Source organism: Chenopodium quinoa, unplaced genomic scaffold (genome assembly GCF_001683475.1).
Source record: "Chenopodium quinoa cultivar QQ74 unplaced genomic scaffold, ASM168347v1, whole genome shotgun sequence".
NCBI lineage: Eukaryota > Viridiplantae > Streptophyta > Magnoliopsida > Caryophyllales > Amaranthaceae > Chenopodium > Chenopodium quinoa.
This window is the reverse complement of record NW_018745533.1, coordinates 2,174,635-2,186,814: the sequence shown is the minus strand read 5'-3', so window position 1 is coordinate 2,186,814 and position 12,180 is coordinate 2,174,635.

Sequence of the window (12,180 nt, the reverse complement as noted above, 5' to 3'; positions counted from 1 at the left end):
TCATTCGGACCTCCGAGAAACTTTCGCCACACTCAGGCGGCACCATGTCATGCTCAATCCCAAGAAATGTGTCTTTGGAGTTAAGTCTGGGAAATTTCTCGGATTCCTTATCAATCAGAGAGGAATAGAGGCGAACCCTGAGAAGGTGCAGGCGGTCATTGACATGCAGTCGCCTCGTACCATCCGAGAGGTTCAGAAGTTAACAGGTTGTCTGGCGGCCTTGGGAAGATTTCTAAGCCGATTAGGCGACAAATGCCTATACTTTTTCCAGGCAATTAAGAAAAAGGCAAGGTTTGAATGGGGGCCGGATGCTGAGGCGGCCTTCCAGAAATTGAAAGTTCACTTGCATTCCTTGCCGAGGCTGGTCAGCCCTTTGCCCAAAGAAGTACTCTACATGTACCTGGCCGTCTCTAATCATGTGTTAAGCGCTGTTCTCCTTGCTGAAAGAGACGGCTGTGAGCTCCCGGTCTACTTTGTCAGTCATGTACTGAAAAATGCCGAGTTGAGGTATCCCTTAGTGGAGAAATTTGGTCTTGCACTCTTCATGGCTGTTAAAAAATTGAAGCCCTACTTTTTGGAACATGCAATCGTCGTGTATACAGACCAACCTATCAAGCGGCCACTGACCATCATGGAGTCGTTAGGACGAATGATCAAATGGGCCATAGAAATACAGAGCCTCGAAGTTACTTTCGAGCCTAGAAAAGCAGTGAAGGGGCAAGCCTTTGCTGACTTTATTGTTGAGATGACTCGTCCTCCGGACTCTCAAGATACAGACCAAGTCTGGAAGGTATATGTGGACGGAAGCTCTACTTCAAATGGTTGTGGAGCAGGAGTCATATGTCAGTCGCCAGAAGGCGACAGGTACGAGTATGCTTTACGCTTCAGTTTTCAGGCCTCAAACAATGAGGCAGAATATGAAGCTTTACTAGCCGGAATCCGCATGTGCAAGGCGGCAGGAGTAAGAAAAATAGACGCCTGTTCCGATTCACATTTGATAGTGAGTCAGTACAATGGCGAATACGAAGCAACCCATCTGGCCATGATCAAGTATTTACAGGCGGTCCGACAAGCAGTCGGCTCCCTTGAGGATTTCCATCTGACCCAAGTGCCGAGATCAGAAAATAACCAGGCGGATGCACTTTCAAAATTAGCATCATCCGCCTCCTGTGATACTCCTCGAACTGTTTTTTGGGAAATAATGGAGAGGAAAAACATTGAGGAAGAACCTATTGGAATCTTAGACAGAAGCTCAACCTGGATGGATCCAATCAGGGCATATCTGGCAAATGGTACCCTGCCGGATGATCATCAACAGGCGGCAACACTGAAAAAACGAGCAACCAGTTTTGAAATAATAAAGGGAGAACTTCACAAAAGGGGGTACCTTCAACCCTTCTTAAAGTGTGTTACTCCAGAAAAGGGGCGAGAGATACTGGACGATCTTCACTCTGGTTACTGTGCTTCCCATATAGGCGGTAGGACGCTTGCTCAACGGGCAAGGCGGCAGGGCTACTTTTGGCCTACTTTAGAAGCATATGCGATGGTGATGGTGAAAAAATGTGACAAGTGCCAAAGGTTTGGCAAACTAATTCACCGTCCGGCTACTGACCTCACTACCATTCATAGCCCACTACCGTTTGCTAAGTGGGGCATGGATATTCTGGGTCCATATACGCCTGCTACAGGCGGAAGGAGGTACATACTTGTTGCCGTCGACTACTTCACTAAATGGGTAGAGGCGGAGGTTGTAAAGGGAATCAAGACGAAGGATGTAATTTCATTCATTTGGAAAAATGTCATCACTCGGTTCGGGGTTCCCATGTCTATGGTTTTTGATAATGGTCCCCAATTTGAGACGCCTGTTCTCAAAAGCTGGTTGGGTGACCAAGGAATTGCACACTACTTTGCATCTGTCGGCCGTCCACAGGCAAACGGCCAGGTAGAAGCCTTTAATAAAATCATCTCAGACGGTCTCAAGAAAAAGATTGAACGTGTAGGCGGCCTATGGGCGGATGAATTACCACATGTTCTCTGGGCCATTAGGACGACTGAAAAAGGGGCGACTGGAGAAACTCCATTCCTCCTAACTTATGGTGCGGAAGTTGTTCTTCCAATAGAACACTACGAGCCGACTCTTCGAGTAATGCTATATGACGAAGAGGCAAACTGGGAAGCCATGCGCGTGGAATTAGACTCACTTCCTGAAAGGAGGGGCAATGCTGTCTTGCGCCATGAAATTTACCGCCTGAGAATGACTAGATCATACAACAAAAAAGTACACAGGCGTCCATTCAAAGTGGGGGACTTTGTACTTAGAAAAATGGAAGCAGTTGGTAGGGCTAATGAGTCTGGCAAACTAACTCCCAACTGGGAAGGACCCTACCGAATCTGTGAAGAGGTCAGGGACGGTACCTACCGTCTGGGAACACCAGACGGACAACCGTTGCCTCGAACTTGGAATGTAGATAATCTTAAGAAATATTTCTTTTGAATGATGTAAATAGTCAAGGGCTACTTAATAAAAGTTTGCATACTTAATATTCAATTTTGTACTAAGAGGGGCACGCCTACTAACAAACAGTCGGCTACTCTCCATACTCAGTTTTTATTCTTACTTAAGAGGGGCATTCCTGCTGAGAAACAGTCGGCTACTCTCCATTGAGTATTTTACTCTATCTTCAGAGGGGCATGCCGTCTGTACCTTTACAGTCGGCTACTCTCCATTTAGTATTTTACTCTATCTTCAGAGGGGCATGCCGCCTGTACCTTTATAGTCGGCTACTCTCCATTGAATATTTTACTCTATCACCATAGGGGCATGCCGTCTGGACATATAGTCGGCTACTCTCCATAGAAGAGGGCCGACTGGTTCCAAACACACATCCACCCCCCTTATACTTAACTAAAAATGATCAGGGCCTGGCCGACCCTGTGCCTAAACAGGCGGCTACCCTCCTTTTAATTAGCACCTACGTTCACCAAGAACTAACCAAGGCCACAGGCCGAATGATCAGACCAGGCGCCAAGCCAACTGATCCAATCTTCATTACTAATACGACCTGTCCCAACATCATAGCAGGCGTCCGGCGGCATCCCTCCGGATGAAATCCGTCGCAGAGAGCCGCTCCCTTTTGGGTGGAACATTGCTCTATAAACTAATTACACGGCACCTATACGACTGCCCCCAAGGGCAACCACGTAGCCGTTTTTGAGACAAGGATAACTCTATCACTAACCAAACCAGTGGTAGCAGTTGGCATCTGAGTCAGATGACCTCCTGTATTACTTGGGATAAATGCAGGGGGTACCTCTTGAGTTAATAGCCAACAAACATTGGCGAATCAAAAGGTTCAGCCGGCCTCCGCCGCCTGGTACCTTTACTACTCAAGCAGGAGTGACGGCGACTGAGTAACTCCAAAGTTAACTCATAGTCACTCTCTCAAACTTAGTATGGAGCCTAAAAGGTATGAGTCGTCCGCCTGTTTTTAGCAAACAGGGGCTCTCAACCACTACTCCTGCTAGGTTAACAACTTATGAGTTAAAAGCCAACAAACATTGGCGAATAAAGGGGAACAATCGGTATCCACCGCTTGATACCTCTACTACTCAGTTACTTGGCGACTAGGTAACAATCATGTTTACTTGGTCACTCCTTAAAAATTTTAGTATGAAACTAAAAAGGTGTTCATACAGCACCTGTTCACACTAGATTAAATATGGCGGGAAACAGTCGGCCTAGACGGCCTAAAGTCTCTAGCCTAAAAGCATGACAAGTAGGAAACAACTTTCCTACTTGGTTAATTTTACAAATGACAGGACCGCCTGCCTAAAGGGGATCCAGTCTTTAAAATGGTTCGAATACCGATTGGATAAATGGCCGACTGATCGTCTAGCCTGGAAACAGACAACCAGTCGTCCAGGGGCATAGGCGGCGTGACTAACTATTCGTACCTGTCTGCAATTATCGGCCATGTAAAACGGTCGGTATAGTGTACAATTGGATATCAGAATATTCAATACTTAAACAAATTTGAAGCAAAACAAAAAAATTCATTAAAAAGAAGCCGGTCATTAAAGACCGGCAAAATATTCAGAGCCCCGGCCCCCTGGCCGGGTAAATACAAACAAACGGCACGCAGGCCGTGGGAAGAAGACATAAAGCTTAAGAAGGGGGCAGATCTTCAATATCAGCAGCTGCCGCCTGGTCAACACTCTTCTTGCTGGACTCGGCTTCATCTGCATCCTTCTTTGATGCATTACCCCCAAGCGGCACAAGCGCCACTACCGGCTGCTCCTCCTCCTCCAACGCCTCCTCCTCAGCAGCCACCAGGATCTCTTCATTATATCTATCAGAACACTAGCGGTACGTTTTTTCCCATGAGGAAAAGTCGGCATTGGGGAAGAGGCGGCCCCAAGTCATGCGCTGGATTTGAGCAGAGTCTTCCATCATCTCCCGGACCAGCTCTTTCTTTTCTTGCTCGGCCTTTTCCGAGAGCTCCTAAGTAAGACTCTTCTCCTGGGTCACCAGGCGTACCTTTACGCTCGCCAAGGATTTCTCCAAGGTTTCGTATGAGGACATCTTTTGGCGAAGAGGTCTCAGCTCGGCCTTGAGGTTGTTGATGGTCGCCTCCAGCTCGCTATTCCTCTTCTGGGACGCCTCTAACTGAGCCCGGATAGCGGCGGTAGCCTGCGCCTGATAATAAAGAATATCAATGGTCAGAACTTCATTTTGGGCAATTTGAAACATTGCCTTATCACAGTCAGAGGCGGCCATAGCTTTTGCAGCCTTTACCTCTTTGTTCTTCCAGTCAAGCGGCTTGCGAAGGCCGTTCACTCGGAGCAGGGCCTAAGTAAAAAGGGGAACATGCGTCAGTTTCCAAACAAAAAGAAAACAGGCGTCCTGGAATTCAAATACTCAAAAATATGCTAAGTATACCTCAGCAAGGACCCCTGCAATCCCGTCTAGGTCAAGGGTGCCGACACCCCTGACCGCCTCCCTTTCAGCTGGAGGAACGACCTTGATCATAGACTTGGCCACCTCGACCAAGTCAGGCTCCTGAGGGCCGGCTGCATCAAGCATAAACAAACGGATTAGACCTAGTAAAGAAGGGAGCAAGTCTAAAATTTACAAGGACAATTTCATACTTCTAGGTGGCCCAGCTGGAGTTTTAGAAGAAGTGGCCGGCTGTTTCTCAGCCGCCGCATGTTTCCTGGCAGAACCAGGAGAGCTCGCAACAGTCGTCCTCCGGGCCTTGGGGTCCGGCTATTGGGAAGAAGAAGCTCTTGGAGCGCCCGTCTAAAAAAGAAGAAAAGAGTCAGTATATGCATAAACACAACTCCAAAAAGAGGGTGAAAGGTTCGAAGCCCACCAAGGGTGCCCTTTTGTTGGGGGAGTCGGTTGAAGACTGTTGCATGATGGAGGCCCGCAACATGGCCGCCGCAGTCTTGGAGGCGGTAATTTTGCTCATGGCGTCCGCTGCAAAAACAAATAGCAAAGTTAATAAAAGTCATAACAAGAAATGCACGGAACAACAGAGTATTTGACAGGCCGGCTACCTCTTGAGCACCGACTGCTGAGGCCACAGGCGGCCAAAAAGTACTCGTCGTAGAGCCATTTGAAGCTCGGAACGCAGTGCAGGGGTACTTGCTCTCGTACCCCTGAAGTAGAGTTCACCTTCGACTCTACTTTGAAGAGTCCTTTATCTAGGATCTCTTTCTTAGCCTTGGGGGGAACAGGCGGCATGCTGCGGCCGCCTGCAAGAAGGGGCGGATTCCTGTTCCACCTGTTAAAGTGCTTGTTCAGCTCTGTGTCTGAACTCTCAATGATAAGGAAGGTGCTCCGCCAGTCCTTCCATTTGTTTTCTTTACCTCTCGTCATGAGGTAGCCCCTGTGGCTCGTCAATTGATACCAGCCGGTACCGCCTGCCTTAGGGGTCCGGCTGAGGTAGTTCATGTGGGAGAAAGCCTCGAAGCTCGGCTCCACCCCGTGCAGTTCGCACCCGGCCACATAGCCGAGTACGTTGACCTAGGAGTTCGGGGCTAACTGCCATAACCCCAACTCATACCCATCCAAGATCCGCTGAACAGCTGGATGTAGTGGGAAGCGCAACCCAGCCTTGATGGCCGCCTCGTAGCAGCCAAAGCAGGCGCCATCATAACTGGTACCAGCCGGCCATACGACTGTGTCTTCTGGATCCGGCACCAACACTAAAAAGCCGGGGCCCATTGTGTGGTTTGCGATAAAGCTCTCCACTTTCTCTTGCATGGCCGTGATCCGGCCCCGAGGTACCGTGCAGTAGTAGGGGGTATTTTGCTCTCGGTGAGAGGCGGATGGCTCCGCCCAATCGTCCCCCTTCTCAACTACGTGAGAAAGCCTCGCCTCTTGTAGGCGACTGTTTTTCTCTTCTGTGTCCAGGGAAGCATGGCCAGAAGAGCTAGACTCGGAATCGTCCTCTGACGAGTCCGAAGAGGACGACTCTTCCCCTCTCCCGGAGGGGCCCGCCTCCTCTCCTTTAAAAGGAGCAGGAGAGAATGTAGAATTGTCAACTGTAAAATGGGAAGGGGTCACTTTGACTCCTCCCTCAGAACTGCCGGCTTTCAAGCCGCTTTGTTTCACTTCCACATCTGGCGCCTGGTCAGATGTTTCACTAATCGGCACCCTGTGGGAGGAGCCGTCTGAGTTTGAGATCCTGGCAGTCTTTTTTGTTCTGGCCATCATGCTCTGCATAGACACAGATACAGTCGGACTTTGTATAAAGGGCAAAGATGGGTCCAGAAAAGGGCAGGCGGCACTCCTAGTCCTAGATTCAGCCGTCCCCGGTGACCGGCTGATCACTAACCTAGGTCGTGTCGTGTGCTTCCGTGGTGCCATTTCCAAAAAGAATAAAGTAAAGAGAAAATTAAGAGTAAGAGAACCGACGGTTACCTGAACGAGTGACGATTGATGAAGTTCTGAAAATCCTTTGCAGTCGGCTTGTCAGAGCAGGCGGTAGGCAGAAAGGGTGAAGTTCTGAAAATCCTTTGCAGTCGGCTTGTTAGAGCAGGCGGTAGGCAGAAAGGGTCCAAAATGTCAGAGCAAGTTCAGGGGTCCGAATGTTCTCTCACAAAGTTTTCAAGTGTGAAAATGACCGAAGTCAACACTCCTTTATATAGGCAAAGTGAGAAGGCGAAGGGTCACTTCCAGAATTCAAAATTTTGGCGGGAGAATCTCTCGGCCTCTCGCCGAGTGACACCTGTAGCAGGTCGTCGCCTGTTACAGGGCGATACCTGTCACAGGTAACACGTGACCAGTCACGTGCCACCTGTGAGGGGCAAATGATTAGGGGATTTTTCCCCACCAATCACCATCTGACAAGTGGACCAATCAGGTTCCGCCATGTGTCCGTCACATGGGCCAATAGGAGCCTGCCACGTGTCAAGCAATGATCCGTCCACTATGGACCAATTACGACACGACACGTGTCCTTCCCATGACACCTGGGATAACCGGTCACCTAGGCCCAACTTCCGAGGGAAGCCCAATCAGCCCAAGGTTAACCTAAACCTAGATTGGCACGTTTCCCGAGGTTATAAATACCTCCCTTAATCCTCATTAAGGGGGGGACGCAAAAAAAAACGCAGATTACACACATTAAACACTCTCACCTAGAGAGACCCAATCACTTTAATTTCCGCATTAATTACTCCTTAATCAAGTACTAACTTGACCGTCGGAGGCGGAACTCCAATCATCCGGAGCATCCGTTTGTTTTGCAGGTACAGGCGTCCGGTTCCAGTCTCGGAATTGTAACTCTCCCACAGGACATCAGAAAACCCCGAAACATCAAGACTACCACAAATTTATACGACGATAAGAGATTTCAAGGTATTGTTCATTTTTTCATGTATATTAATGTCGGCTAATATGATTTTTTTTTTTAATGTGTATGATAAATAAAATTTACATATATTTATGTGATTATAATGGCAGATCAGACAATGGATATGTTCAATGTGTAAAGGTGTAGGACACAATTCAAGGACTTGTGCTAAAAAGAAGAGATCTGAAGGGGAGTAATATAGGTATGTAAGAGTGGGTTTTTGTTCAAATTTATAAGCTATATATATATTTATCTTATTACTACGTATTTTAGAGGTATATGCATAATTATTAATACACTATTACCTTCTATTTGCAGCTTGATTTGGATGTCTTTTCTCTTAGAAGAAACTTTGATGTTCGCTATTTCCGGAGCAAATAAAATGATTCTATGGTCTAGAGTTGTATAACTCTAGTTATTTATAATCAAGACTTGATTGGTCCTTTAGACCTTAATATATTTCTATCTTTATGTGTTAAAAAAATAGTTGTATTTTTTTGTTTTTTTTTTCTTTTGTTAAAATGATTCTATGGTCTAGAGTTGTATAACTCTAGTTATTTATAATCAAGACTTGATTGTTCCTTTAGACCTTAATATATTTATATCTTTATGTGTTAAAAAAATAGTTGTTTTTTTTTTCTTTTGTTGATTGGAAGTTTGGATCAATTTTTTGGGTAGTTTATTTTGTGTAATTTTTTTAAAAATTGAGAATTGCTGCATATATATTATGTTAATTGTTATTGTTCAAATTAATAGGATATTTTAAACTATGGCATTAGAATTTTAATAAAACCAAAAAAAAAAAAATAAGCAACTAATTCTTTTTAAATAAAAACCAAAAAAAAAAGAGAAAGAAAGAAGGTGAACCGAACCGGTTCAATGGAAATAATAAGAAATAAATAATATCCTTTCAAATCAATAAATTTAGCTAGTTTGGGAATTAAATTTTATAATTAGCCGTTTTGGTAATACTTTTGTCAAACTAGCCGTTTTGGTAAAAGATCCCAATATCTTTAATTGTGTAATTATAAACTTTTAAAAACATTATTCATTTTGCCATTTTTGAAAATGTATATTGAGAATAACATAACAAAACTTTATAATACTCTTTAGTAAAGGTAGCCAAGCATAATATATGTAGTAATATGTCTCCTATAAATTAGAATGAGACTTAAAAAAAAAAAGTTTGGGAGAAGCTTTAAACTTAGAGCTAGGAAATGTTTCTATATTTTCACCTAAAACCAACTCATCTATTGTACAACTAATATAAATTAACACAACATATTACATAACTAAAACCAAGGAGAGGTCAAGGCCCACCCCAACCCTCCTTGGTTCCGCCTTTAGGCCCATGCTACATCCACATTTCAAGTCCTTTCATATGAGAGAACATGATAATAGAGTTGGTCCTTTAGCACTTGATAAAGTTCTTACCTCAGATTTACTGGGGATAGGAATTTCCTTACCCCTCCTCTACTCTCAAAGTCTCAAGAGCCTACCCTGCAAGTATTAGACTAAAATAACTGTGAGATTTTTTTTAACGCAAGGATTGAGATCTGATTAGGGTTCTCACCGATTTAAAAAAAATAAAATATCACGTAAAGTACTTTGTATATTTTAAAGCAAATAATGGAGATTTATATTTGGGGATGTGTATAAGTCTATGATGAGGGCATTTATTATAGGTGTCCATTGCTTACTTTATACGTGTCACTACTATCATGAATTCATGATTGATGATGATTTGAAGATATCTATCGTTTACATTTGAGGGAATGTCATAGAGTAGGATCAACTTTACTTCCTCTGAATTTCAAGGGATTGTTTGGTTAAATTGAGTGAAGAAGAATAAATGAGACATTATATGAACATGTTTATATGATGCACTATTTACTTATATTTATTTGCTTATTGAGTGAAGAAGAATAAATGAGACATTATATGAACATGTTTATATGATGCACTATTTACTTATATTTATTTGCTTTCGTATCGTACTAATGTTTGATTAGTGTTGTGATTGACTATGATCGACTTCATTTTGTATGTCTAGAGCCTGGCTAGGTTGTCTTGTCATATGTTGTTATACATATTTCGTTCTATAAATATTGTAATACTTCATCCGTCCCTAAATTACAATTCTATTTTTAACATTTATTCCTCACATAATAAAAAGAGGTAGGAATGTAATTTAGAGACGCAAAGAAATATATGATTATTCAAGTATATTATTTGACTTTCTATTATAAAGTACTCTGTAGGATTTATAAGGAATTGTTTTAAAATCAAAATCAATTCAAAGAACACATTCTTTAATTGCAAATATTAGTAATTTAACATGTGCCACCTTTCGATTGGCTTTATATAACATCAACATTATGTCCAAAAGGGTTGTTGTGGTATACAATTATTTTTTTGAGGAAATTGTGGTATACAATTATTGGGTGCTTTAATCCCTTTTACACTAATTAATTAACCCATTTTGAGTCTTGAATTTGAGGCTTCTCAGTTCTCACACCTGAATTATTATTAATAATTCAATCAAATATATAGTAATTTTTGTTGACTTTTATATCAACTTTTAGATATTTGTTTTGTTTCTCATTCTATATTTGTTTATGTACAAAAGGCAAACCCAAAAAAAAAAAAAAAAAAAAAAAAAAAAGAAATGAATGCATAGTTGCGTAAAACCTTATGCACAACCATTATATATGATCACATACTACCTCTGGTTCAAATTACTCGTAATTTGAAGTATTTTTATATCTCACAAATAATACCCCAAAGCTGCGAGTAATTTGGACCGGAGGTAGTATTTTTCTATAAACCTTCAACCTTCTTACCTCCCAAATTTCCACTTTTCATTTCTTTCCACAATCACCGTAGACACCGCCACCTCTTATAATTGGGGACTTTAACGATTGTACCAAATCCAACCCTCACGATTAACAATCCAGATTTTTATGATTTGAGGTTAGAAACTTACCAAAAGAGCCAACAATCTAACACTTTATTGATATGTATTCACATGACTACTTCTTACGATTAAAAAATAACGAAAGAAAATATCTTTAATGCAAAACAACATTGCATCACACAAGCTTGAAAACTTTCCTATCGCAATTTCATAATAATTATTATCTACTCGTACATTCTACGGAATAAAATACAACTAGGAAAATACAAGTACACAAGTCTAAATGTTTAATTTGTGGACATAAAATGGGATTCTGTATGATAATGAAAATGGGGCCCGCCACCCCGACAAGGCATGTGAGGTCCATAGATGTACATGTACATGCTCAACGGTAACCACCTCTCATTTTTTTTATTATTTTTTTATAAACCACCTTTCATTATTTTTGCATTTTTTTTATTCCATATCTAATTTGAGAACGTGACAATTTATATTATTAAATAAAAAAGAAAAGGTTTGTTCTTTCTCAATTAGTTTGACCATTAAAAATAAAATTTGTAGGATATCAACAACTTTACACACGCATTCACCTACTCTTTTTGCCTTGACTCGTGCCGACTACCCATCTTTTTACTCCCTTTTTTAAGTGGTCCTAGTCCTAGCTTAATTATGTGGATTTTTTTTATAAAAAAATAAATATTTGTTGTGTTATAAAAAATTTAAAAATAAACATAATACCTTCTTTTGATATTAATAAAAGTCAATAAATTAAAATCCATATTTATTGATTTTAATTTAAGTGTCAATATGTTAATTAAATCCAAAATAAACATAATTCATGAACAATATGTTGAAAAAATATATTGATTTTTGAACCCTCTCAAACACAACTTAATAAGGTAATTTAATTTATAATCTTAATCACTATCATAGATTAAAAAAAAGTCCTAGGTAATTAGTGGATAATGTTTTCCTAATTTGTGCGAAATGTCATTATCATCAAAATTAAATAATTAATTCTATGAAAAAGAAATATAGTCTACAAATAATTGAGCACAAGTATGAAAGATTATTGAAAGAACATGCTAATGTTGTCAGTTGAACAATTCAATCTAAAAAGGGTCAATTATTAGATATTAGATCTGGAAATTGCCTATGTTGAGATGTATGGATTATGGACCAAAATATCTACTAAACTTTATGATGGTTAAATTAATCTTAACCCATTGTTGCATGGTCCAAATACAAAAAATTATTTATCATTATTGGATCTGAACACCAAGCATTATTATCAAGAATTAAAATCAATAAGAATCAAGACTCTTACGCCTATGTCAACATTTTACTGGCGTATCACTTTTATATTACTTGTACAAAGTATGAGTGTATCGGTCTTAAATA